At 38.1% G+C, this 27,292-nt stretch overlaps 1 protein-coding gene across 2 annotated transcripts in view; it reads left to right on the top strand.

The window, feature by feature from the left end:
• Positions 1–27,292, top strand: part of LOC121521353 (A-kinase anchor protein 7-like) — a 77,509-nt gene that overhangs the window by 16,195 nt on the left and 34,022 nt on the right. The gene's annotated exons all lie outside the window — the stretch shown is intronic.

Raw genomic sequence — 27,292 nt, 5'->3', positions numbered from 1 at the left:
AGAATGTCAGCCAATTCAGTGGCTATCAAGCTTAATATATTTTTAAAAAAGGTGATATATTACTGCCACAATTAACTTTTAAGTTTTATTAATGTCACTATAACCTGCATAAGAGGTGAGACTACACTCTGTTTATAGCAATAAATTAACAAGGATCTGGATACCAAGTAGTTATCAATAATGCTTTATGTGGATGCACCTCAATGCGCACTAAAAATGGTTTGAAAGCTCAGGCTGCATAAGGAGGTAGTCTGGGATACCTTCATCTGGATAGGATTGGTTGTGTAGAGTTAACACATACTGACACGCATTAAAGACCAATCTGTCAGCTGGCATGATCTGCTGTACTCTGCTAGTAAACAAAAAGCACGGCTTTGTTTATGACCATCGAAGTGATGGAAATTATGTCTACTTTAGAGATCCAGATCATTTGGCTCAGCTCAGTTATAAGAGCCAAACACTTTACGTTTGGTACCACTGGACATTTCTGTCTTTAAAACAACAACAAAAATGAAAGAAAGGGGAACTGTTTCTCAAACAGGAGACAGCTCTCTTCGCCCAGCTTTTAAAACCAGCTTGTTAGTGAATGATGCATCACAACTCCCTTGTGACTTGTCTTTGAGTTGTCAATTCAATCTTACCAGTATTTGACAAGCCATCTAAATGTATCTTTTTATTCATAGGGACAATGCAGTTTAACACAGTTTCAGTACAGAGCATGAAGCTGATGTACTGCACAGAGTTTATAGCTATTGCTTATTTCAAACTCTTGTCCCTAGTTGGGCTTTTGCGTAAACACAGTGTATCAAATGTACAAAATTCAGAAAACAACACAGTGCTTTACGGTATAAAGATACAATACATACATCTGCCACAGTAAATCCTTACATAAATTCTATAAACAAGTGCAAAGTGGAACTTTAAAACACAACAATCTAAAAATGAGTATACTCACTTTTAGCCAGCACCTTTGTAAAAGACATTAAATCTGTTATTACTTTTTCTTCATTTGCCCGCTAGCATCTTTACACATAGCTGCTTTGCCCCCATTCATTATTGTCACCAGAAGCTTCACAGCACTCAGCAAGCGGGGATGCCAAGCCATGGTGAGAGTGAAAGAAATGGTGTATGGGGCTATCATTTGTATATGAGGACGGCATGTGAGTCTTGATATCGGGTCGTCCAAAGACATACTGTCAGTGCATGGTATGGATGAAGTACTTTAGTGCAGTTACTCGGTATTCCAATGCCAAAAATGATCGTTAATGAAAATGTAATCAGGGCCTGACAAAGCAAAAATGTTAAAGTTTTATCAACAGACCTCTTATCTATTTAATTTTAAAAACTTCAGTGCAGACAATGGCTCATGCTCCCCTGAGATCTTTGGTACCCTCTGGGGGACTGGACCATAGGTGAGGAACTAATGCTCTAATCACTATCTTGGCCAGATAAAAATTTTATTAAATGCCAAGTTAAATTGCGCCATGTGCTTCCAGTATATTTAAAATGCAACTGTGGACTTCTGCTCAGTTGTCTGGGGACAAATAGACTATAATTAATCTGCTCTCTGATCAGTATTAGAAGGCTTATGTTTTTTGCTTTGATTAACAATTATAATACCTTTCTAAAAATGATTTTATGGAGTTTGCCTTCATTAGACAGAACTTCTGAAAATGACAGAAAAAGAGGGGAAGGAAGAGTTTGACTTGGCATGCATGAAATGTTTCCTAAACAAGAGTTGATCTAGCCACCAGTGATCGTATGACCGGGCACCTACTCTTCCAGCTGAAATAAACCATTTTGCATGAACGCTTTCTTTTGACAGCCTTTGACTGTCTATCTAGTTACTGAGTGCAATATTACACCACCAGAGGGCGTTTCAATACTCAGATTAGTTTTAGTGTCTCTGGCTGTGATTTACAATTATGTGGTGGCAGTATATTTTGAGGGTGATATATGGCTGCTCTTATTGTTTCTTTTTACCTTTATGTCCACAAACCAGAAACTTCAACCTGATTTTGAAGGATTTTGCATGGCAAAGATTGGCATCACTATTAGTCATACTTATCTACAATGGACAAACATTTTATTTATAGATGCTTAGTGGAAGCAAAAACAAGGGAAAACTGGTCCAGTGAAACGCCACTCGAATACTCAAGAGCTGATTTCCATTTTGGACACTGGTGCCCAGTTTAGACATAACCACCCTGCCAATTCTTTTTATGAGCTGGCAGCGTTGTTGAAAGGAAGCTTTTAAAGACTGCTGATTGAATGCAATGCTGGGCCTAAAGAGGACCAAGAAATTGAATAAAATGTGTAAAAGTTCATTTGACTGGAACATATTTATCTACATTAGAGAAATGGTGGTGGGGGGGTTAATCAGAACCTTTTAAAAGATTTAAACAGACAGTGATGCAAGGGGAGCAAACATTATGGATTTCCCAGTCCACACTTAAACTGAATTATTGAGTTAAACTCACACATGTAGGTCAAATGCAGCAAAAATAAGATAAAATGTGTCTAAATTTAATGAACAGATTTTAGTACTCCCTCGTCTCTGCTCCAGTGGCTTGTTAGCAGTGTCTCTCATTTTGTAGCCCCACATGAACTCCAGATGGCACTGTTTGACACTGTGGCCCTTGGGTAGAGTCCAGACTGTCACTCTTAATGTGCTCTTTGTGTCGGTCATGGTGGTTTGTGCTGGTTCTTGCAGCATGTTAGGAGTGGAAAGAAATGTGTCTTTATAAGAAATAAGAGCAATAAAAAATAAAGATAATTTTATGCATTGTTTGTTTGTCTACAAATAAGCTGATTTAACTGAATCAGAGTATAAGCAGCTGCTCTGTGTAACACAGCATCTCATCCACTGAAGATGAAACAAGCGTGGCATTTGGTGATTGTGGTAAACCATAATTGATCAACATTGATGATGAAAAATACGTTTGTTTTCCCCGGCTGAAAGTGTTTGAAAGGGATTTAACAATTTTGCTTCTAATTATATGTAATCATAGTAATCAATCACAACAGCTCAGAGAAGTTTTGCAGGTAGAGAACAGAACAAGTAATTAAAACTTTTCAGCTCCTAATGAGAAGGCAAATCACATTTGAAATGGCTGACCATTTGCATGGTGCCATTATTTTGGGGGCTTTCCAGGTTTATACCAGAGCTCAAAACATCCATTACAAATTGAACGTAATGACATAAAATCAGGGATTCAGTCCTCCTTTAAAATGCCTCACTTTAGGATTTCTGCTTGGTGTAGGCAAATCAGTCTGATTTGCCTACACCAAGCTGATTTTTTGCTAGAAAAAATGGACCAGTTTTCTGCTCTTATGTATAAGAATTGAGTCAGTAGTGTTCAGTATTCCAAATATTCTATAAAGTTAAGACATAAGCTATAGAAAAGACTTCTGAAGCAGCATTCTCATAACTAATCAAAGAAACAATGCATGAACAGTTTTTTATTAGTGCAGTCAAGATAGAAAAGTAATCTGCCTACTTACAGGCTTCATTATTGATTAATCTCAATTAGTCACATGTATGGATAATATGAGAGGGATTACACTGCAAGTATGTTCATGATAATAGTAAAGGGCATGCTTCTTATTGCATCAGAGCTGTTTACACGCGTTTGAAACAGTGGGGTAGATTTATATTACATGAAAAAGATTGCACATCAATAAATGCATAATGTAGATCTCCTCTAACCCCGCCTCCCCAAAACACTCATTCGATAGTATAGTCCGATAGTATAGTCCAATAGTATGAGTGAACCCCAGGATGGGAACCAATGATATAGAAAAACCTTGTCACCTTTCTTTACAGGTACAGGAGAAGAAGAGACTGAGGGCAGATTGTCCATCTATTTCTCAATTTCAGGTGGTATTGATCATAGGGATGGATAGAATAAAAATGAAGTGCACAGAGAATTTTTAACATTTTTCATGAAATTTACTTATGAAGCTATTATGGATGGTTGTGCAATGAGTGTGATTAATCAGCATACACTGTTGAAATCTCATTTTCTGTAATTAGTATATCAAAATTAATTGAAATTTTGACTTTTTTTTCCTGAAAAAGTGCACCTGTGAATTGAGATCTTTATGACATTTACATTAAAGTCCCTGTAAAGTGAAATCAAGAATTTGTGTCTTAACACACTAGGTATGTCAGAATAAGGTTGCTGTAAACATATGAAAACACTGAGATCTACATGTGACTGACTTTTGGATTCAGACTGTTAAAAATTTTTTCACCTCCTTCCTGGCTTGGTTTTATTTGAGCAGTGAAAATATAAGGACCTGCCACAACACCATTCCCTATGGGGAATAACCCCGCCCCCTAACGCTACAACAATATAAAATAACCAAGCAGTTCATCTCAATACAGTCTGATGTTAGCTGATGTCACTGCCTTTATTCAAAGTTAACAGCCAGCCACATGCTGTGTTTTTTCTCTGTGAGGTAAATTTCTAAAATCTATCAGCCACGGTGGCCAACAGGTCATGAAATTATCATAATGGAGAGATTTGTGCCAGACAACATAAATTCAATCCCAAACTTTGGTCTCTCTGCTTTGGCACAGAGCCAGGCAGCTGCACTCTGGCCGTAGTTCACCGTAAGGTCAGGGAACAACTCAAAAGTAGTGTTTAATATCGCCATGTGTCTAAAAACGTCCTTATTTTAACCACTTAAGAGTTTCCCTCTTCCTCCTCCATGGACTCGCCCTAATGTGTCCCTCACATGAATTAGTGAGTGTTCTGTGAGCGTGTTGAAAGGAGCACGATTTGTTTTCTTATTGCTCCTGTTTTACACATAAGTGGAGGATTTACAGTAACGCACGTAACAAGCTTTTTATTTTACAGTGACTGTAATGCATTTAATAAGTCAGCAGCAGTAACGCGTTACACTTTTGCATTACTGACAAATGTAATGACATTACTTAAACACAGTACTTCGTGCCACGTAACACCCAACACTGGTCATAATAGCTTGAATTTATAAAGCAGTGATCATTAGTGTATCTCTTCAGTGGAACACACACAAATGCAAACATGCATATAGACTGTATATGTGCCAGACTGACAGGAACTCTCTGAGCCCCTTTTGCCTTGTAAGTACTCTAATTGGAGTATCTGCATGAGTGTGTGTGTGTGTGTGTGATCAGCGTGAGTGAAACTAGGCTGTCACAATGTTTTGTGGATCACTGAGCTGTGTGAGAGACAAAGATACAAAGCGCCAAAGAGCAAAAGTGTGTAGAGGGGGAGTGACAGAAACAGCACAGGGACATTTACCGCACAATTTTTGACACTCAAAGGTTTGTGCAGTTATCAGTTTTTTTCACAAGTTAAAGTAGCAGAAGATTTTTCAGCATTTCAAAAAACACACCTTAGCTAATGTTTATTTATGCAATGGTAATGCTTTTGAAATAGCCAGGATGTTTATTACAAGAAGTTAAAGTAAATTTCCACATTTTACATTAAGAAGGAAAAGGTTGTTTGGTGTTCCAAGAGCAGATTTATGTTATATCTTAGTTTAAATTTGAGGTTTTCCTCAACTTTATCTTTGAGCTCTTTAGTTGATGTGAAATAAGAAAATATAGTCCAAAACGTTAGCATGTTATGAAATAAATGAAGGGCAAACTGGGTTGTAATTACTACATGGGACATACTGGGCTCTCTGTCACAAACACAAAGACTGCAGTGTCACACATCTCCTTTTCCTACCCTCAGTACGTTTACATGCACAGTTAAGTCGAGCTATAGTTAAAGCTTTAGGCAATGTAATTGGATTGTCCCAAGAATATCACTGTATTGATGGGTGCATGTCAAACTTCACTGTGCTAGGTGATGATATACCCCCTTCTAGCTAGTAAATGTGAACTTTCTTCCTGTTTTTGATCTAAGTGCAATTTATGATTTTGTTTAGTTGGCTAAAGTAAAAAAATACATTCTCTTACCCAACTGGTTTACAGAATGTGGCTTAGGTTAGTGGCTCTAGCAACCCCGGCCTTTGTTTATCTTTGCAGGATAACGTCCACAATCCTGTGCTAAATGTTTTTACTCATTGCTTTGGTTATTAGTAAGTATGACCTGACACAGCATTTGAACAATCATAATCTAATTTTCTAGATCAAAATGCTAAATCACACTGTTTTCATGCTGTTTGTATATTATTAAAGAGCATTGTGGCATCAAGGCAGTAGTCATGTGGTGGTCATGTGTTACAGTTTCAGCAGAGAGTTTGACTTGATTTTTGCTTGAAATGATACAAAAAAATTTACAATTACATTATCCTTATGAGACCCCTGTTGTTGCACAGAACAAGAAGAGACACAAGTTATTAGAAGATGAATAAGTTTTGAATAACAAACTGTAGTCACTTTTTTTCTTGCAGCCAGCTGTTTTTTCATTCCAATGATGCTATCCATGCCTTCATAGCCCTTACAGAAGCTTTTCTAGCGAGCATGGAACTTGGGTGACTTTCAAGGGTCTTTAAAGATTAAATCAACACCAGTAACACCAATATTGAATGCCTTTTAATCCACTTTTTAATCAATTTCTGATCGTTTCTGCTGCTCATGGCTAATGCTGAACACCATTAAATACCTTAAAATGGTGCTGTTTGTTGTCACATCATGCTTTTTCACACTGTGCAGGTCTTAAACTGTGGAGCATCTACAGAGCACCACTTCTGCACTATAAATCAATCTCCAACCACATTATCTAGGATTGTTAAGCCGAGCGTACACTGTGCAATTTACCTGCGATTCAGCCACAAATTTGGAGTCGTGCAACTCTCAGTCGGATCAGGTTTTTGTTTCTTATGCTGTGTACAGGGGCATACGACGACCGACCACAGCCCGTCATACGACTGCACGACCTGCTCCCGACTGGTCGTGAGGATTTCTGGCATGTTTGATATTTTGGTTGTACGACGCCAGACACTTCACAGCGAGAGCAGAAACACAAACAGAATAAACAACTTTGGGGATTGTTTTCCTTTGTAAACGGTCAGACAACATCCTAAATTACCATGACAACGGCTGGAATCATTTTCTGATGCACCCTCGCCTTGATAAAGTAAATAAACGAGCAGGAAATATTCCTATCCGCGGACCTGCACCTGACACAGAGGAAATGCTGTTTGTGTGTGACACAGAGAGAGATAGTGGAAGAGGGAGAGAGAGCGAGAGAAAGTGGGAGAGATAGAGGGGTGAGAGAGAGAATTTGACTGGAAACACTTCACCCTCAGACCCTGAGACTTTTTAAAAAGGAAACTCCGCAGGTTTCTGTCACAGTCCGTCCCGACTTCAGTCACACAGTGTAAGCACTCAGGTCGTGCACGATCATCGGATCGTACAGTGTGAGCACATAACTCATGCACGATGGTCGTGTATCGTAAACGATTCAGTCGCGTAGTGTGAGATGACATTCTGCCACAACCGTCATACGGTTGGCTTGAAATTGCACAGTGTATACCCGGCTTAAGTCCAACTTCAAGAACTTACTTAAGCACATTTTCAGTTTGATGTTAATATGCATTTTTTAAAGTTGGATTAACACAACAACTTTTTCTAATTGCAAGAAGCACACTGACTAATTAACAACTTCATGGGTAACAGGAAATAGCTGATCTTTAAAGCTAGATATAAAACTATTATTATATATGCAGACTGAGCATGTCAGCGAAACTAGTGAGGACAACTTCTGAAGCCTAGACATTTTTTGCATAAGACATTTTGGCTGCATCCAAGTCATTAATTAATGTAAAAAACTGAGATCTAAGAGGTCAGAGACATAGATTTATGGAGTATAAAACCACACTCTTGACTGCACTCAAAAATGGTTAGGTGAAATTGCTCTCCCCACAGGAAAGCAATTACTGAGGCAGCACTCAGCAGTCTTATTACTCAGTGTAGACAAAGATGCAGTGGAGAAAAAGAACTGACTCTTAACCTAACTGTTCAGCATTTCAGCTGAGAGATTGTTTTAATCAGAATGACTTAAATTAGCCTGCTGCTCTATTGCATACTGTTATTTCCCAGCCTTAATACCCAGATTGCTCATGGATCATTTAATGAAAATACATTAGGATTGTTTTCATCATTCTGTCATAATGCATGTAACAGTTTGTCAAAAGTAAAGAAAGGGTTTCATCTACTAATCTGATGATACAGCTCAGTTTTTCATTGCTTCCATGATACCTGTCTAGATTATACCGGCAAAAATTCTGTCTTGTTGGACTGATTCCTGCCAGTTTATTGTCTCCTAACATCCCTGTTCCTCACAGTTCAGTGTGCTTTTTCTGGTCTTGCATAGTGGTCACCGTCTGATTGTGTGAGTATATGTTAATCCCATAATCCACTGTACAAGATAATCCACCGCAAAGCCTACAATATACAGCCCAGTAGGATTGGTTAGTGTGTTAGAAAAGACCAGAATGCCAGAAAATATAAACAGTGACTGAGATTGAAAGGACAAAACAGAAGATTTTATCAGATATATGCAAGTTATAATCTTCAAAATCTCAGTAACCTGGGATTTAGCAACAAGCTGTCTGTTGATTACTGTCATGAAGCCTTGACTCAAGTATTTTGCCTGTCCTTTTTTTTTTTTGTGACTGCATATAAGCAAATTTGGACCAGAAGTTACAACACAAAGCTGCATCTCTATAGCAGATTTCAGGGACTCTGTCCAAAACAATGACAGGTATTTAAAAGACATTTTGGAATAAAGAATAAAAGGAGACAAATCTCTAAAGCTTTTGTATAAATTGATTAATAAAATTGTTATTTTGTTATTTTACAAGGAAATGCCAAGAAACTTAAGAGACCTGGCAAGGTTGCAGCTGTACAATATCACAACATACATTATGAAACAATTCAAACAGCATAATCTGAGAAAATGACAATTAGATATCAACTTCTGAATATACAGTGGCCTCTCAAGATTTACAACCACATGCCTCAGCCCTCACATTTTTTATATTCCTCTTAAATTTGTCCAGCAATTTTAGTGACTAATTTAAACTTGTTTCTCAAAGATTATTACATGTTTAAAGTGTAATTTAAGAAAAGATATTTTTCCTAGATAAAAGAAAAGTTGGGCTATATTGCAGAGCATCAAATTAGAGGATAGAAACTGATAACCCCAAAAAAACAACGTTACAAAAGACAGAAGTTTCCCCAGTTACACTTTGTAAATTAAAAAAAAAAATTACCTGTGTTCTTTTCTTACATGTTAATGTTGTCTAATACACAAGATCATAAGGAATGCACTGATGAGTGAAGGACTGGCATTAGGGATGAAACAAAACATACATTTAATTGCCCCCATAATAACAGATAGATATCAACCACAGTTTTTTTTTTCTTGACTCTGAAGGTTAGGCAGGACATTTCAAAAATGTAAGTCAGTTTTCTTATGAATAGGTTGGTTATTTACACTAAATGTAAGCCTGGTGTCTATCCAAATACTTTAATACTTGCAGGTCAGCATTTCAAAGGGGAGGTTTGCCATCGGAAGTTAAGCTATTGACATCCTTTTGCTTTTGTAAATAAGATGTAGATGAAATTTTTAAAAATCATGTTAAATAAGTGACCGTATAAATATTCACCCCTGCCACAAAACACCTCCAAGTGATTTGAAAAGAGGGATGTCTGAGTTGACTTGCTTAGTCTGCTTCCTGTGTGACCCAGCCCTGTATGAGAGGAAGAAAATGAATGGATGGTTGGATCTAACTGGTTAGTTTAATGGGTAGATAACTGTGAGTGTCATTGATGTAACAGTGTTAAGAAATGTTACGTTCATAGGTAATTTACCTAACAGAAACCTGAAGGCAGAGAAGTGAACTGGGCCTAGTATGGAGACTTGTGGAACTCCATTGGATTGTCTGGCTGCAGAGTAGGATATTTCTGTTCCTTCCAGGGGTTGGGGGAATATCTTGGTCTTGTGTTGCTTTGTGATCGACTGTTATTACCAGCTAATACCAATAGTGTCTGCTTGTTTTTTGGTGCTGCAGGAGTGTTGTACAGTGGGGGGTTGTCGAGCCTTTTTCTCTGAAAACAGCTGCATGTGAAACCTTCTCTGAGAGAGGTTACTATGGCTGAAAAGGAGAATGTTTTGGCCCGGACTACTAAACAAAGCTGAAATTCCTTACATTATTAACTGGAAAATAACTATGGGCAACCCATTACATTGTATCATTGGCTTTATATATTGTTTGATTATTTTAAGCTATAAAACTGGATTGTAAACCCTTAAGTATTGTAAGATTGTGTTGTCCAGAACATCATGGTTCTTAATAGGATTAAGATTTGGCATGTGTGTTTCTCTTTTTGCTTTTGTTTGGAAAGATGGTGAAAGATTTACAACCCAGAACAAAACACACTGAAGTGTCCTTTAATTCTTTTTCTGTACTCTGCTGTGGAATGACATGTCAGTGTAAGCAAAAGATTGGAGTTGATTAACGATGTGAGTGTTTGTGAAATGGAAAAATAAAAGGTCCGTGCTGAAGTGAAAAGACTGTTTGTTACTCCTCATGCTATTTGAGTTGGATCTTGTATGGGGAAAAACTGAGTAATGTCATTTTAGGTACCCTGAATTTATGCTCCTTAAAAAGTCTATTACGGGCAAGTGGGTAGCTAAAAGGGACGACTAAAAAGATACATTTTACTGGTTGGGCATCTAAATACACTCTCAGATGGTCAGTGTAGTATTTCCGTTGATGTGCAAAGTTAAGAAAATACTCTCTTAGAAGTCAGGTAGATAAGACTTTATGGTATTACAATACGGTCGTGACATGCATACCGTAAATATTCAGTATTAAGAAGCCCACAGACAAAACACAACCATTAAACAGCGTACAAAGGGAAAAAAGTAAGGTGTTTTTTTGCTCCCTGACCTTTTGGTATTTCTCACCCACGTCTGTACAAATTGTGCTGCTGTACTTGTCCTTTGAAACATGTCTTTGGCAGTGGTATTTTTTTTCCAGTGGCAGCAATTAGCTGATTTGCATGCAAGTGGGCTAATTACTCTCTTGAGAAGCACTGAATCAGGAATCCACGGCATTTGAAACGTCAATGCTGAGCGCGTTAGTTTCTGTCGAGACATTCAGTGAATGTAGTGTGAAGACGATCAAGTCTTGTTTTAGATGGAATAATTTGCTTGGAGTGATATCAAACGGGAGGGTAGAAAATGGGCTTTTAATGTAAACACTGATGTTTAAATGCTCTTCATTTCAACAGTGAAACAGGATTTTGAAAGTATTTTAGTTGAAGCATGAGCTTCCATGGATGGTTTTATGATCTTTTTTGTTTTCATTTGTGTTGTAGAAGAGGACACAGCTCAGTGTAGATCTATAGTGATACAAAGTAATTACTTTTATGAGTGAAAAGGAAAAAAATAACATTTTCCACTAATGAAATAATAGAGTTTAATCTATCATTTTATTAACATCTGTCAGATTAGCTTATAAAAAGATAACATTCGTATCTTTCGAATGTTAGAGTGGGGTAAATGTTAACTGTCTCTTCAGACTTATTTGTATTTTCTTCCCCCAACTCTATTTACTTCTTTTACATGGACGTCTTCAGCTGTAAACTTCAAAGATCAGTTCCTAAAAACAGAGGGATATAGAAGTCTTTGATGAATGGGGACAACACTAGTTAAATCCTTTAAGCAGAGAATATTTAAGCTGAAAGGAAATAAATCTATTCAAAGATGTGTCCCTCATGGAAGGACATTCACATCACGTTGTGCTCTGTATCCTGTAAGTGATTGTATTAAACAGATCCTCATCACCTTTTCCCTCTCTCTCTCTCTCCAGTTCTTTAGATTGAGACAGTGTCTGGTGGCTTGATTAGATGTTCATTGCAATAATAACTCTCACCCGTTAAACTGGTCAGCTTGATGCAGAGCATCCTGCTTTTTCCTGCATACAAGTCACAATAATTAGAGTGTTATTCCAAGCAGAAAATGTACTCTTTCTTTTTTAGTCAGAGTTTATTTTGATTAGCATTTAAAGTCAAACCCCATCTAAATACATAAAGATTTTTGGATAAACTAATACCTTGACTCATTCAAACATATTAAAAAGATCTCAATTGAAAGCAGACAATTTTACTATTTTCAAATACTTTTATAGTCAGAGAAAGAATTATCATTAACAAAATGCTGTGCTGGGCTGCACAGGGGTTAGTGTTGTTGCCTGTTGCCTGCCTGTTCTCCCCATGCATGTGTGGGTTCGCTCCTCGTCTGGTGTCCTCCCACCACCAAAGACGTGCTCATTGGGTTAACTGGTGACTCTAAAGGCTGGCTGACAATACATGATTTTTTTGGTCATTCACCACAGCACCATGTCAGACTATGCAACAAAAATCTTGTTCTGTCTTGACCGACAACCTGGCCACACTACAATACTGATCCTGACTGCTCACCATCTGCTGACGTCACCACTGTCTCTGTGACTGAGTGCGAGTTCACAGGTTGTTAGGGGTGCAGGTCAAAGAGTGTCTGTCATTCTACAACAGAAGCACTCTATGTGATTGAATCTTGTATGTAATATAATTATTTTATTTTAAATCATGGAGTACATTTTTTCATTTGACTGAGAAAATACAAGAAAGCGGATTCTGCTTTTATGTTTCACTATCAGTTGTTATGTTAATATGAATCATTTATTTTAAATGATAGATCTAAATTCGTGTGATTCCGTCGTTTGAGCTATTTATTCTGAAAACTTGCACAATCTTTGTCTACCGTATTGAATGACGTAGCCGACTTGCCTCTGGCAACATAGCAGCGACATCGGAGTCCGGCCAGCCAGCCAGTCTCCCGTCGCATATGATGTCTGTGCTCAGTGATACCATAAATCAAATTATTTCAATTAATGTTGTGTAATCGCTGTGCTTGTTAGTCTGAAAACTCATATATTTTTTGTGTACCTGTATTTTCTTCTATTTTCTCATGTGGCGGACCTGCCTATATTAATATGGTGGCGATGCATGAAGAAAAAAGCGAAGAAGACATTCAGTTCAAGCGACTTCTGGTATTAGAAGACGAGATGTGGTGGCGCTCATCCGACTTCCAGTATGGGGTGGAGGTCCTTGGCTGCATCCAGGTCCCTCTCAAAATGTGACTAAAACTCATAAGCATTTTTGTTTTAAAACTAAATGGAAAGTAGCTGCCAGAATTAGTTTGTTTTGTTATGACTTCATAATTTGAACAGAGAAACATTCATGGATTCATGTGTATGTAACCTTATCCCAGCATTTCAAGTAGCACATCTAATGCTGTTGCTGCCAACAACATTCTGACCAAAAGATGACCCTGCCAGTTCCTTTCAAATATTGATAAACAAGAAAACAGTGAAGTCTTTGCATAGCATGCTGGTACATTATCTCAAGCTTCTGTCTCAATCTACATTGAGTAAAGCAAACAAAAAAGACCTCGCAACTTATTGCTTACTTTAGTGGATACAAAGAGGAATGAAGAGTGTTTGGAGTGAGATCGAAGAGACAAAGTGAGGATGAAAAGAGGAAAGACAGAGAAGTAAGACAAAGGACAAATAGAACAGCAGGGAGTGAGTAGAGAGAAGGATGGAAGGACAAGGGAGAAAGATCGAAGAGAATGAAGGAAGGAAGATTTAACAAGAATGATAAATGAGTCTAAGGAGACAAAGGAGAGACAGAGGAGAAGAGGCCAGCAGAGACAGTAGAATTAAAGAGATAGTGAGGATGAGACAAGCTGATAGACCGACCAGACAGCCAGAGAAGGAAATTGAGAGTCTGAGTAGAGATGACATTAAACAGACCAGCAGATTCCAGTTTGATATTAAAGGGGGAGGGCCAGAAAGGCCAGCGTAGGTCAGGCAAATAAGGAGTCAGGCAGCATGATGCAAGGAGCAAGAGAAATAACAGTAGAGTGCTGCGACAGACGGAGGAAGATTGTATAAGGGTTTAGCGAGGGAGAAATGTCCCCTAGGTCATTTCTGTCAGGTCTAATGAGAATCAACAGGAGCACAGTTACATGTTTGTCTCCTAATGCCTCCCTTTCTGGCTGTCTTAATGTTTAATCCAGGGTGGAGCCCTTTAAATGTTCATTTAAATGGATTTGGTGAAACATTTTACTAAAAGGTTAGTAAAAACTCATTAGTAAAGAGTACAAAAAAGATTTTTTTTTTGTATGAGCATATCATATTGCATATTGGGTCTCAGGCGGATTGCCTGTGCTTAGTTTTGTTTTTTGTTTTTTTTCCCTTTATAACATTATTAGAAATTTAATATACATCGTTAGAGTTGTGGTCCATATGGTACTGTCACACTAAGTTCTGATGTTTATAGAGCTGATGTAAATGAACAGGTCACTCTTTTCTCTCTAACACAGTGTTATCATAACACCAGAAACATTAGGGTTAATTGGTAATTAAAACAAAAATATCTAGCACCAAATTGTGTCTTTACCCTTACAATACACATGAAGTTTATGCAGTGTGGGGCTGTATTGATGTACTCCGTGCTCCTGTCACTGTCGGTCTCTTATCAGGCCGGTATGTTACATTTAGACGCATATTAGCATGTTGACCATACAGCAGCAGCTACGATATTAGTGAGGGGAAAATGTATTGTTTTATATATTAGAAGTATATAGAAGTAAGCTATCAGATAATCATTTTTAACATCATCTGGCCTACGTGCCTTGATAAAAAAAAATTGGGATTAAAGCGGCGTTTCTCTTAAACACAATGACCACCTGTTCTATGTATGCCCTGAGCCTGACCAGTCTGTACAGGCTGCTCACTCTCTCACCATTGTATCAGCTGCGGAGTGTGGCCGTTCCAGATGTGGAGGATTACGTATGAGAGGAAATAACATTCTGCTTAAATTGTAAATTTGCCAGAAATATGAAATAAATGTTCTGGGCATGAATTTCAAATCTCAGATCAATTTGGAGTGAAGTTTTTGTGGCAACAAGTTTAACCTAGAGTCACATCTGCATGCCTGGCATGCACACACCTCTCTCACTTTGTCATTGCACCTGTGCGATGAAGAGTGACAACCTCTCAGCACAGACCAGTTTTCTTGTAGGATTTGCGACATACATGTCGCACTGTACAGCCCTGCATTAGGATAATTTTCATAGGCTTGTGCAAAATATTCATTAAACTTATCCTTTCTTAGGTACCTTTCTCTCACCCTTTTCTCTCCCTTTACTCTGCTCGGTCATCTCAGCCATTACTCTTGAGCGAGTGAGCTGCAGTAGAGCCAGACAGGAAGTTGAGACTCCGGTGTTTGATTTTCAAAATTAAGTTACTTGCATAGCAGTGTGACATTTCATTATTACAATTTTAAACTCTTATTAGGGTGCATAAATGTGCGCAAATATACACTATATGTTAATATGGATCCATTTATACAATATAATTTACATTTTTGACATCTGAAAAAGGATCATAATTCTGAAGGCATGGTGGCTTTTATTTTGGCGTGGCAGTGCGCCTTGATCAATTACATGTAGCGGAAACCCTGAGCTATGTAGATAACATAGCTAAAGCTCAAGCTCTTGAAGTTCATCAATATCTATATTAACAAAACTACCTCAGTTGCAACAGTTGTTGTTGCTGTGGGTGGCAAAACCACTGATTAAGATTTAGGAGGGATTGACATGCAGGGCCAGGTAGGTTTGGATGTTTTTTACTTTAATCAATGAAATCATCATATAGGAACTGCATTCTATGTTTACTCAGACTATCTTTTGTCTTGTGTTAGAATTTGTTTGATGATCTGAAACATTCAAGTATGACAGATGTATAAAAATAAGAAGACTGGAAGTTGGGCAAATACTTTTTCATAGCACAGTTGTTTACTGCTCACTTTGCTTGGAGTGATTTACTGAAAGAGCTGAAGCTTAATGAACTGGTCTCACTGAAAGCTTTTAAGAGGATTGATAGGAGGAAGTGTTGATCACCACTGAGTGAGAATTTATAACAGAGGACTAGGAGCCAGAATGACTTTTGCATAAGAAAAATTTATTTGGTTCATACAGTACGTCAATTGGCTTCTGCATGTTTGGCTTAGACAACAGCATGTGAGGAGAAAAACATGTAGTAGTAGTGTATGTCAACTTTTCCAGCCATATTCCATTGCACATAAAGAGGCAATATACTGAAATAGGGACTAGTCAGTGGATAACAGTTTCCTTATCAACACATCTGAAATCATCAGCTTTCTAAGTTGGCATGTCTGATAATTTGTGCTGGCTCTCTGCCAGATCTTACTGTCTGTTTACATCTCCTTTCACTAATTTTACTCTGTGAGCTTCTATGATCATTTTACCAGTAAACAGCTACTTGTGACTTTGCTCAAGCAACAACTCTGCTTAGGAAAGGGTTCATATATACGCTGAAATTGTAGGCTACTTGATAGAGGACAAAAAAATGCAAGGTTAGAAACATCCTAACAAGAATTTTGAATGACTTGGAGGCCGATACAGCTGACTAGATATTCTGACTGATGTTTTCATGACTGTGGGCAACTTTCCAATAATAATGGCCAAAGTCTTTTTTTTTTTTTTTTTGCCTCAGTCAGCTCTTCATGATGCTGGCCACCTCTGGTAAAATCACCAACATCCTCCGTTGAACAGATCATGTGATCTTACCACTTTAGTTTAATGGCCTGAGTTAAGAGTGTGATTTAGGCCATTTTATAAGCTTTTCAAGATGGCAGGTACTTCAAAAAGAAACAAATTATACCTAGCTAGTGAAGTTATTGCTAAGGTGCAAGACTTACTCCCTATTGGCAAGCTTTACTATATTATAGGCTATGCTATAAATGTTGCAGTTCATTAGTGTTTTCAGTCAGCAAAATAGCTCCATGAAGGTAGCAGTTAGTGATGTTAGCAAAGAGTGGAGAGGCTCCTGAGTCCCTGGGTGCTCCACTAACATTTTTAAATCTTTGTGTCTTACCCTTCCCCATTCTCTGTCACAGTAGTGACTAACCCTAACAGTAGTGGAATCGCGGTGCGGTTCAAAACAACTGGGCCTAACATGAAAGCGCCCTAAAAGACATGGGTTGTGGCTTTGTCTCTCTCATAGCAGCAATAGTTCAGTCTCTCCTATCTGTTAGCCTCATGATGCTCAAGTTCCGAAAAGTATCCAATGATGGGAACGCTCTAGTACTGCAAAGTCTGTCACAATAAAAGCCTCAAATGCTTATCATCATTGAAGACTTTTATTTTGAAGAGCAACATCAGGAGATGGAGTGTTTTTAGCAGCAACTTAACAACAAAGACATCTCATAGAGGAGAGACAAAACTCAGAAAATGAGATACAAGGAATTCGTGAAGCAATAAATACAGGACGGGAAAATGAAACTGAGAGTTTTTAGCTCTAAACAGCCTGTATATAAATGTGATTTTTTTCTCTGGTGCCTTTAGAAGAGAGTTGTAACATAGCAGCATAGTAGACAGATGATCCCTCCAGTGAGGTTTTTTAAAATTTGAGATTTTTTTTTATCACTTTACAAGGACTTTAATCTATCATTATTTTGTATCTTTTGTCATGGTTTTTACTGTATGGTTGCTCATTGTTGTGGGAAACCTTGGCCAAAAAAAAAAAAATAGACTTTTAATCTCAGTGAAATCTCCTTGGTTAGATAATGGGTTAAAGCAATGAAAAATAAATTAAGTGTGGGTTCCCCTCACATTATATTTGCTAACTGAGGCTGAATGACAGTTTGTGTCACAGGGGCTGAGTAGGGGCATTATTCACAATGGTATTTTCAATTAACTACCTTCATTAAAAAGAGAAAGTAGAGTCACACCTGTGAATACAACAGAAAAAAGCACAGTCATAAACTCTGTCATTGATTCAGGGAAGCGTTAACAACCAGAGCAGCCTCAGCGAGCAAATAAAAACACCACTGAGACAGCCATATTAAACCCAATAACCACCTTAATGGTTTGTTTGTGTGCTGGTTATGGAGTGAACATTGATAGAGAGCGTTTATGTGAGAAACTAGAGTTTCCACTTTGTGTGTGAGTCAAACAGGGCATTTATTTGTTCATTTAAAAAACTGGCTTTTTAATATTTTTTCCACCTAAAGCTACAGCTCTGATGAAAACATGAACAGTGTTCTACTTGCGTGGGCAATGTGACGGTAGGCATGTGAGCCAATTCATAAATAAACTGACAATATCACCCTTCAGAGCTCCCAAAATAGCATCAAGGGAACCTCCATATTGCCTACTACATTGTTTTCTCCCTAAGCCTTGCTTGTTTTACTTGAATCCCCCCCTGAAATGTGTGATGCATGCATCTTTTTTTTAGTATGTAACTCCAATTAAGTGTCCTAGGATTAGATTGGTAAAAAATTCTGCCAAGTTACAGGCTTCTAAATAACAGCAGAATCCTATCTGGAAAATTTGCACCTCCTTGATAGTCTTCAGTTGGTGAGAGCTGATTTTTTAAAGACGGACAGAAGATGGAAAAAATTGCAATTTTAATTAAACAGGGGTTTAATGTTTGTTTAATCATTTAATAGATTGATTTGATTTTATTAATTTGTCATGCAGCCAGTATTCCCAGCCCAAACAGGCTGACAGGAGATCTTCACTAAGGCTAAGGACAAAAATTAGAAAGAAACAAATTGATTACAGTAATGATTAAAGAAAATAATCTGTCCTGATGGTTTTTATAGCTTGTGGAGACAAAAGTATCCAACTTTAAGCATTAGGTTAAACAATTGTTCCATCTTTTCAACATCAGTGCACCAAAGCCTTTTAGAGTTTTAAGCAAATATTCGTCTGCTAAAGCTTTTCTTAAATGGTCATTACAGTCCCTGTAAAGTGTAATCCAAATGTGTGTCTTAACACGTAAGATATGTTGGAATCAGGTTTCTGTAAACATGTGAAAACACTGAGATCTACGTGTGACTGCATGTTGGATTTAGACTATTAGAAAGTTGTTCACATCTTCCTGACTTGTTTTCATTTGGGCAGGGCAAATATAGGGAAGTCACTGGACTCCATGGGGAATTTCTAATTATTTTGTATATACATTGTGTAAACCAGCTTCCTCAAAACAAACTTAAGCATAACCAGCATAAAACAAAAAACTACAAATGCAGCAGTACTCTTAGCATCAATATACTCCAACCCCCAAGTTCCCCACCCCCTCCTCAATATCTAAAACAGCTTTAACAACAAATGTAAATAATCTCACTGACAAGCATCACAAGCTTCCTGGTTCATCTATTGCAGTTACAGTTTTATTGCCATTCTTCTCTGTGCCAGTTGGATAATGGTATGTTTTACATCTAACTCAATGCTTCATATTTTCTACCACCACTATTCTGTTTGATTCATGATTGGCTATCATTCCTTTCCATGTGATAATCCACAGTGCATGCTCTGCAGTTCATGCTATTTTCCCCACACAACAACATCTCTGATCGCAAACACTCAACATGTTTATCAGTTTCAAATTAGTATGGTTTCGATTGTCTTCTAAGCAGATCAAGGATCTTAAAGTAAGTCTTAAACACTTCAGACCACAGGAATCTCTTGCTATGTAATCTGTAGAGCCATCAGAAAATTGTGCCTCTACTGATTTTGGTCAGAAGGGGGTACCCTTAATGGGCTTGATTATCTTGGATTTTGTAGCCTGGTTAGGCTCTGTATGCTGTAGGGAATGGTGCAACCAAATGCAATTAATGGTGCAGGATTTGATAGGCATGATATTGGTATGATCTGAACAGTTCTGCCAACATTTACCACCAATATATAATCTGTAAATATTGTCCAATATTGGCTATAAATATCATCAGTATGTTTGAATAAGTTTGTAGTTTTAGGAAGGACCAGCAGGCCTACATCAGCTACTTAACCTCATTTCTTAAACTTTAGAATGTGCTCTAAGGACTGAAGTTTGTTTCTTTGTTCATCCTTAAACTTGAAAATGTGTTTTAAAGACTGAAGTTTTAGCTGTGAACGACGTTTATGTATCAGTAGCAATATCTCTGTCCGCTGAAACAAATTTGTAAATATTAGAACCCTAACTGCAATGACAAAAAAATGTATTCATCTTAGAAACTGACAAATTAAGAGATTTCACAGTCATATAAATGCAGTCATATAAAGCAGATATTAACCACATGTACAAGGTACTGTCTGGCTACACCTGTTTATTGTCACCAATAACACATGCTTAACACTATTCATAACACACAGGTTTTGTTTTTGTTTGTTGTGTGGGTGTTTTCATGTCACCAGCTAATTATTGGAATTATAATGAACAGTAAGCGATATCACACTAGCAGACTGAAGACCCTGTTATCTGCAGCATTCAGTTGTTGTCCTCTCTGTGTGCATAACCTGTCTTGTGACCATGTGCTGAGGCACCATGAGTCAACCTTTAGCCAAACAAAGTGAACACTGTTATGGTCTTCTTTGTCTCCACTTTCCTTCTTCTTAAAGCAAAACACAATACATAAAAAAACAAATTACAGATTGTGCAATGCTGTGTGGATGAATAAATTCTAATCGATTCCTTGGAATCTACAAGTGAACGGTATATATAGCTTCCGTGGTGTGATTTATAAGCTTTATTATGACAATAATCCACTTTATGGCTGCGTTCAGGAGGGTAAATCTATAAGATTATGTCTGTTTGCATGCAACGTTCATATGTTCATACCCATCTTGGAGCTGTGTAACTGACGCTAATTGCGATTCGTCCTCGTCAGTGTCACTTAAGCCCTACAAATAGCACTCATCACAGCTGCATGTCCACGAGTGTGTGTTTGTGTGTGTTTTTATAAAGAAGCAGCTGTTGTTTGAATGCTGCCGTTGGACACAACGCACAACTGTCTGCTAACACAGCTGAGCTCAGTGCATCCGCAACACAATGCATGCAGTGTGCTTGTGTGTCCGTGTTTATTTCACTCTTCACACTCAAAATCCTGCTTATCCCTCATTTGTAATCCTCCATTAACCATGCAGAGTAGTGCAGTGGGTTTAACTAGGCTTCTTCTTCAGGGTTGTGCACATACAAAATGCATCCCTGCTGGTGAAGAGTCATTGTTTTAACTCGAGGAGGCTGAAGACTTACTGAGGCTTGTATTAACACCTGCAGGTTGACCTACCTGCAAAGTTCGACACTGGATAAAAGTATCACCTTATTTTCAGGAATATTTAACCCCTTTTCCACCTTCTAACCAAGTCTGCTGTGGTCTTAATTAAACATGTCATGCTTTGATCAAATATAATATGGATCAAGCGTCAAATCAGGTTCTCATCTGCCCCTCTCTTCCTGGGGGTGTGCCACTAAGCATACAGCTGTGTGCCTCCATGGCTGTGGGTGGAGATCTATGGGTGGACATACCAGGTGAGGATGTGGTATTAATATAACAACTCACTGTGATGTCACAATGTGCACAGATTCTGAATATACCTTCAGATTTCATGTTTTCATGGGATCCGGTTGCTAAGTGATTAGGGCTGCAAGATTTTGGCCAAAAGGATAAGCCTGATTATATTTATCGATATTGAGATCACTGCTTATTTTCAATTTTGAAAACCTCATATCCTGCTACAAAACTATTTCTAGGCCTGGACAGAGACAATAATTCTGCAGGGGAGTTTTGGCCCTTAACATTTGCCCTGAAATTTTGTCGCAGTAGCCCCTAAATGCAACAACTGTTGCTAACATAGTTAAAGCTAATGTAAAGAAGTAGATAATGTACCTATGTAGCTTATATTGATGCTTTGTGAGTTTAGCTAAGTTATCTATGTAGCTCCGTTATCTATTGCTAAGTTAGCTTTAGCCACATGAACTTTAGAAAACGTGGCTAAGGCTAACTTAGCCAAGAACATTATAGGGATGAGTATCGAAACCCAGTACCGACACAACCGATACTGACTGTGCCGAATTACAAGACAGATTCTAGTGCTGTATGAACCCCATCATTACAAAGGAAAGGCACCAAATACACTGTGTGAAGAAGTTACACCCGTCTTCCTTACTTATATGTTCTATTGGCATCTTATTTCTCAATCATTTATGATACCGAGACAGCTTTCAATCAGCACACAGCTTCAAAAACACTTTTTTTTCATCTTGAGAGTATCTATTCAGGCACTGTTTAAGCACTGGCACCTTTTAAAAAAAACTACAGATTCAGCAGCAGTAATGGAAAAAAACCCAAATGCTACTCAACCCTATGCAGATATTGTCTATATGTAGCTGCTAGCTGAGCTACATTGCTTGTTAGTTATGTGGCTCTGTTATCTAGATAGCTTACGCAGTTAAGTTATATAAGCTAAGCTAGCTGTATTGAGAAGTTTTTATGGAGGACAAAATTGTTTCCTATGGCAGACTATTTACTATGCTTTATTAAACATTTTTCAAATCAGGCTTTGCAGGTCAGGTTTTTGACTTCTAACTTTACCTTTACCTTTACTTTAACCTTTACCTTAACCCTTGCCTTAACCCTAAACAAAAATTTTATCCAATTTTATTTTAAATATTTTAGTATGTATTTCTGTTCAGAGATATATGGCATCTTAGATGAATAGTCGTGAGAGTGGCTGTCAGAAATGAACGGGCTGCAGCCAGACTGTCTGAAACATTTTAACTTGCTATGACGTCTTTTTGAAGTATTTTAGTTAGTATTGATGATTAAACTGAGAGATTTCACAAGATGAATGTTCTGTGTGGTGCTTTTTATTTCCTAACTACTGCATTTTGCACATTATAAATGGAAGACCGCATAGAGTTTTCTATGGGCAGAGCATGTTTTTTTGTATAAATAATAACCAACAATTGTGTTCTTTGATCGTTGAAAGGTCAAAATTGTGAGTGTGAATAAAATTAAATTAATTGTGCAGCTGTACTAGTAATTATGTCCATGTTCCCCATATGTAGAGCCTTAAGCTGGGTTAAGGTTCAAGGTTCCTCACTCCCTCTCTCAAAATACACACATAGGTATAAAATAGGGGTAAAACACTAATAAGTGACTTTTTCATGATATGTTGCCTTTAATGTTTCACTGTAATGTGGGTTGTTTCTCAAGAGGTTTAGCTGCTACAGGCTTTTCACTGTTCTTTGTAGATTGAGCATGTACTATATAATAAGCATAATGATATATAAAGCAGAAATGATTACTTTGCATGTTCTCTAACACAAGGAGGCTAAAGTGCCTCATTCACCTGTTTCCTTTTAGCTCCCATTTCAAAAATGGGGCTTTTCATGGAGGCTTGCATATTCACAGCAAATGCTTAGTAAAAACAAAACTGCCTAGAAAACAGCTAGAATAAATGATCTGAATTATGTATTACAAGTTAATTAAATGATTTGATTCTTAAAAACATATTAAATATGCATCCCATGCTTCCCTCCTCTCATTGATGCTGCAGCACAGTGAAAACCACTGGTAAATTAAGATGTTTGATCTTTTGTTCCCCCTCTTTTATGAGGAGACATGCTGTACATCAGTGCATAAGATAGACCTGCAGCATGTGGAGGCTTTACCCAAGCTCATGGACACATTTATGTCTTTGAGGGAAATTTTTAACTGAAACAAAGCAAGCACAGGTGCCGACTGTCCTGTCAGGCTGAGCAGCACAGGAAGCTTAATCCTCTGATGGCTGCAGTCTCTGAGTTAACTGTAGGCACTGCAGCTGCACAGTTACACTATAATAGGTTTTGAGATGTGGTTAAAGCTCTGCTGTATTCATTTATTATGAGGCATAATAGAAAGCAGCATTTGATAATTGGTCCAGATAATATTTATAATAACTATGAAGTACTGAAGTATGAAGTGTACCGTGCCTAAGTGTTTGCTCTTCTCATCCCCAGTATGACATAATTGCTTCCTCCTTATAATAAACTAAAACGTTTAAAGGCCATGTCTGTGAAGACTTACTGGATGAGGTTTGTTGTCTGTTTAATGTTCTGAAATTGCTCTGAATAGCTATAAATACTTACTGGAGATAAAATAACACAGAAAGTATTAGGTCATAAATAAACCGATTTTCCAAAGCAGCCCAGACTTCAACTGACTTTCAGCACCTCTAATGGAATTTCTCAACCTTTCCATATCTGTTTATTTTCTATAACACGTACTTACTCTTCATATGTGTTGTTTTAAGAAGTGAGAAAAGTATCAGGATAAACAAAGAGGCAGAAAAGATGGTAGAGATCTGCACATGGCCAGTGAAGTGCAGAAGACTATTGCTTGTCGACCAATTGAAAGAATCAGTAACTTTACATGTAGTCAGAAAAGAAGATTTAGGCTGAAGTGTTAGACTTACCAAAACTGGACATTTAAAAGACATCCACATACTATAGTTGAACTGAAATTGTACTAGATCAAATTAATTGTGGATTTAAACCCCTAGATAATGCAGCTTGGATTGACTTACTCTTCTGTGTCAGCTCCAAAGTGGTTGATGTATGCTCTGGTACTGAGCTGTGGCCTAGAAGTTGAACAGCCCAAAATGCACAGTAGAGAGGGGAGAGAACACAAGACAGTAGTGTTTACATGGTGAGTGCTAGAACAAGAATCAATTTCAAGACAAGACACAGTTTGTATTGTATCCGCTAAAGGATTTATTTGCCATTCAATGTCCACTAGCTGTTTTCTTACCTGTTTATTGACTGTTCAGTTTGTAATAGGTCAATCAGAGGAAGGTGTAATAGTAACAGGCTGAAAAGGGAAGCATAGCATTTCAAGGAAAATTAGGCACACTTCAATCAACAAATGAATTCCCCTAACTCAAATGCTTTTATACTGGGATTATGATAGTAATCCAATCAAAAGGCCCTATGGAGCTATAACTGAAGCTCAACAAAACTGTGCTTTTAAACGTACTCATGGAGTTCTCTTTGGGATGAGGCTACTCTCTACACAGAAGCTGATATTTCATTGTGCTTTTCATGACCTATCAATGGAATAGGAAATATTTCAGACAAACACGCTTGGGGTTCTGGCTCTGGCTCTGGTTTGGTTCTGGAGTCTCAGAACCATGGTGCTTTCAAGTGAACCGGCCCATATTCACACCAGTTTAAGAGGAACCAAAGTGGGAGGACATGATGGACATGTATCACCACACTAGGTCATAGACTGTAGAAAGAATTGGACAAACCCTGTGTGACGTCAGCCATCTGCTTACAATAGGCGGACTCGTGAGCCGCAGGTGCTTCCCTATTGAAATTGCAGTCTCAGCCGAACTTTGGATCAATCTAACGCTCCGCCCACTAAGCTCCACTTCCTGTCAGCTAGCTAGCTAGCATTCTGGTTGACAGAAACGTAGCTCCTGCCTGTCAAGCAATCTGTAAATCAAATGAGACGCGCCAATCAGTCCGCAGCAGGTTTTCCCTAAATATAATCTAAACCATTGTGGTACAAAAATATTCACCCCCCTTACAGTGAGAGCACATGAAGACATTAGCTAATGAGACACATTTTGTTTTTTTTTAACCAGGCTGTAAACCAGCTTATTTCTAGTGTAAAAAACAGCTTTTTAACAGGTGATTCAACGGGACTTCTGGTGTTCTTGAAGCTAGCCTCAAGTGGACACTCGCTGTACTGCAAATTTTTGCACTTCGGCTTAATTTTTCAGGACCAGAAGTTGCTACTTGGTCTAGGTCCACTTTTGTCTAAGTCTTTTCTGCCGTCTGGTGTTCAGGTGAACCCAACCTTCGCTATATCTTCCGCAAGTTCAGCATATAACTTGCCCCTCCTTGTACTACTCTCCAGCTTCACCTGGAATTGTGTCAATGCCTAACCTGGCACGCCAGATGGATGTGTAAAACACATCCATCTGGTTAACCTTCCATAGACGGCATTTGGGAAAGGGCAGAGCCTTTGAAAAAAATCTCAGAGGGTGATTGGATGAATGTTCTGTTTGTCACATCTTTATGGGCCAATCAGAGCAACAAAACGTAACGTAGCTGTTACCAAGGTTCGCCACTACCGAGAAACTAAACTCCATAGGGAACTGCATAAGGTGAATCATAGCGACTGTAGACATGTCAGTACACGACTTTTGTTGTTTTTGAAAAGAAAACAACTCAATGCTGTTCTTTGTTATTCTTTTAACAAAGACATTTCATCAAGTTTTGATAAAACTTACACAATAGCAGCAAATAAAATGTGCCAAAAATAATCAGTTAGCATTGATTAACTTAATCTATTTAACATCCAAAGCAGAAAAATACGTTTGAAGTTTTTAAAGCTGTGGCGTTGCTGCTGCAGCAGGATGCAATGCGTTACTAGACTTAATGATTTTTGTCATTGATCTACACTCAGAAAGAAGGATTTAAGTACTTTTAAACTCACGTTGTTGTGGATCACAGTACAGTCAGTGGTGCACATTCAACAGTTTGCCTTTACAGAGGACCGCAATGCCATCAGCGCTGTGCCAGGACTTATGCCATGCCATGGCGCACGGGTGTCTATGCGCCGATATGTATGTGCGTGTTCGTCGTTTGCCAAATTGGCCCGACACTATTAACACAAATTCTGTCATCACCTCTGAAGCATCTTCACACAGAGACACAGTGGTGCTACTGTTGGAATGGACACAGACTCCCAAGGCATTTTTTAAAATAAACGCGCGCTTTTTAAGCAGTACTGTCTTCATGACGATAATTAAGCAATAACGTGGTTATTTATTAATACCCCGGCATATGATATAACAGCTCATTTCTAGCTGGAAGTGACTTTAAGTTGAAGCCTTTGTTTCACACCTTACAGGTAAGCAGAGATACGTCAGGATGAAATCATCCTTCATCTCCCTTTTTCCTCTCTCTCACTTTCTTTCTCTCCTAGTCTCCGTGCGTATCTATATGACATCTTTACCCTATTGTACGAGGATAAATTAAAATAAAAATCCACAACTGTTACCATACAGTATCTTTGAGTGGGAAGCAATGTCCCGTGTACTTCTAAACATATAAAGATCGGCCTTAATTATTTATATCCGCATTGTACAGCCTGGTGAGCTCTGTCACCACAAGTTTAGTTAATAGGAAGTTTATAAAAAGTTACGGACTACTTTAGAGCTTTAAATAACTTACAAATACTGCTAAACTTTATCTACATTTCTCAGAAAGGGCTTAAGAAAAGATCAGATGTTTTTAAAATCTGTTGATGGGGTAATATGCTGGACTTTGCTGCTGCAGCACACAGCACCTGTGGTTATTAATACCCTAAAGGTTAAAGAGGGGGTATTATGCCTTTTTTCAAGGCTTTACCCCATCTCTCTGTTACCCACGTTGTAGCTTTACA

The sequence above is a fragment of the Cheilinus undulatus genome, linkage group 14 (genome assembly GCF_018320785.1).
Source record: "Cheilinus undulatus linkage group 14, ASM1832078v1, whole genome shotgun sequence".
Classification (NCBI taxonomy): domain Eukaryota; kingdom Metazoa; phylum Chordata; class Actinopteri; order Labriformes; family Labridae; genus Cheilinus; species Cheilinus undulatus.
Note: the sequence above shows the minus strand (reverse complement) of the source record. Positions and strands in the feature narration are given on the sequence as shown.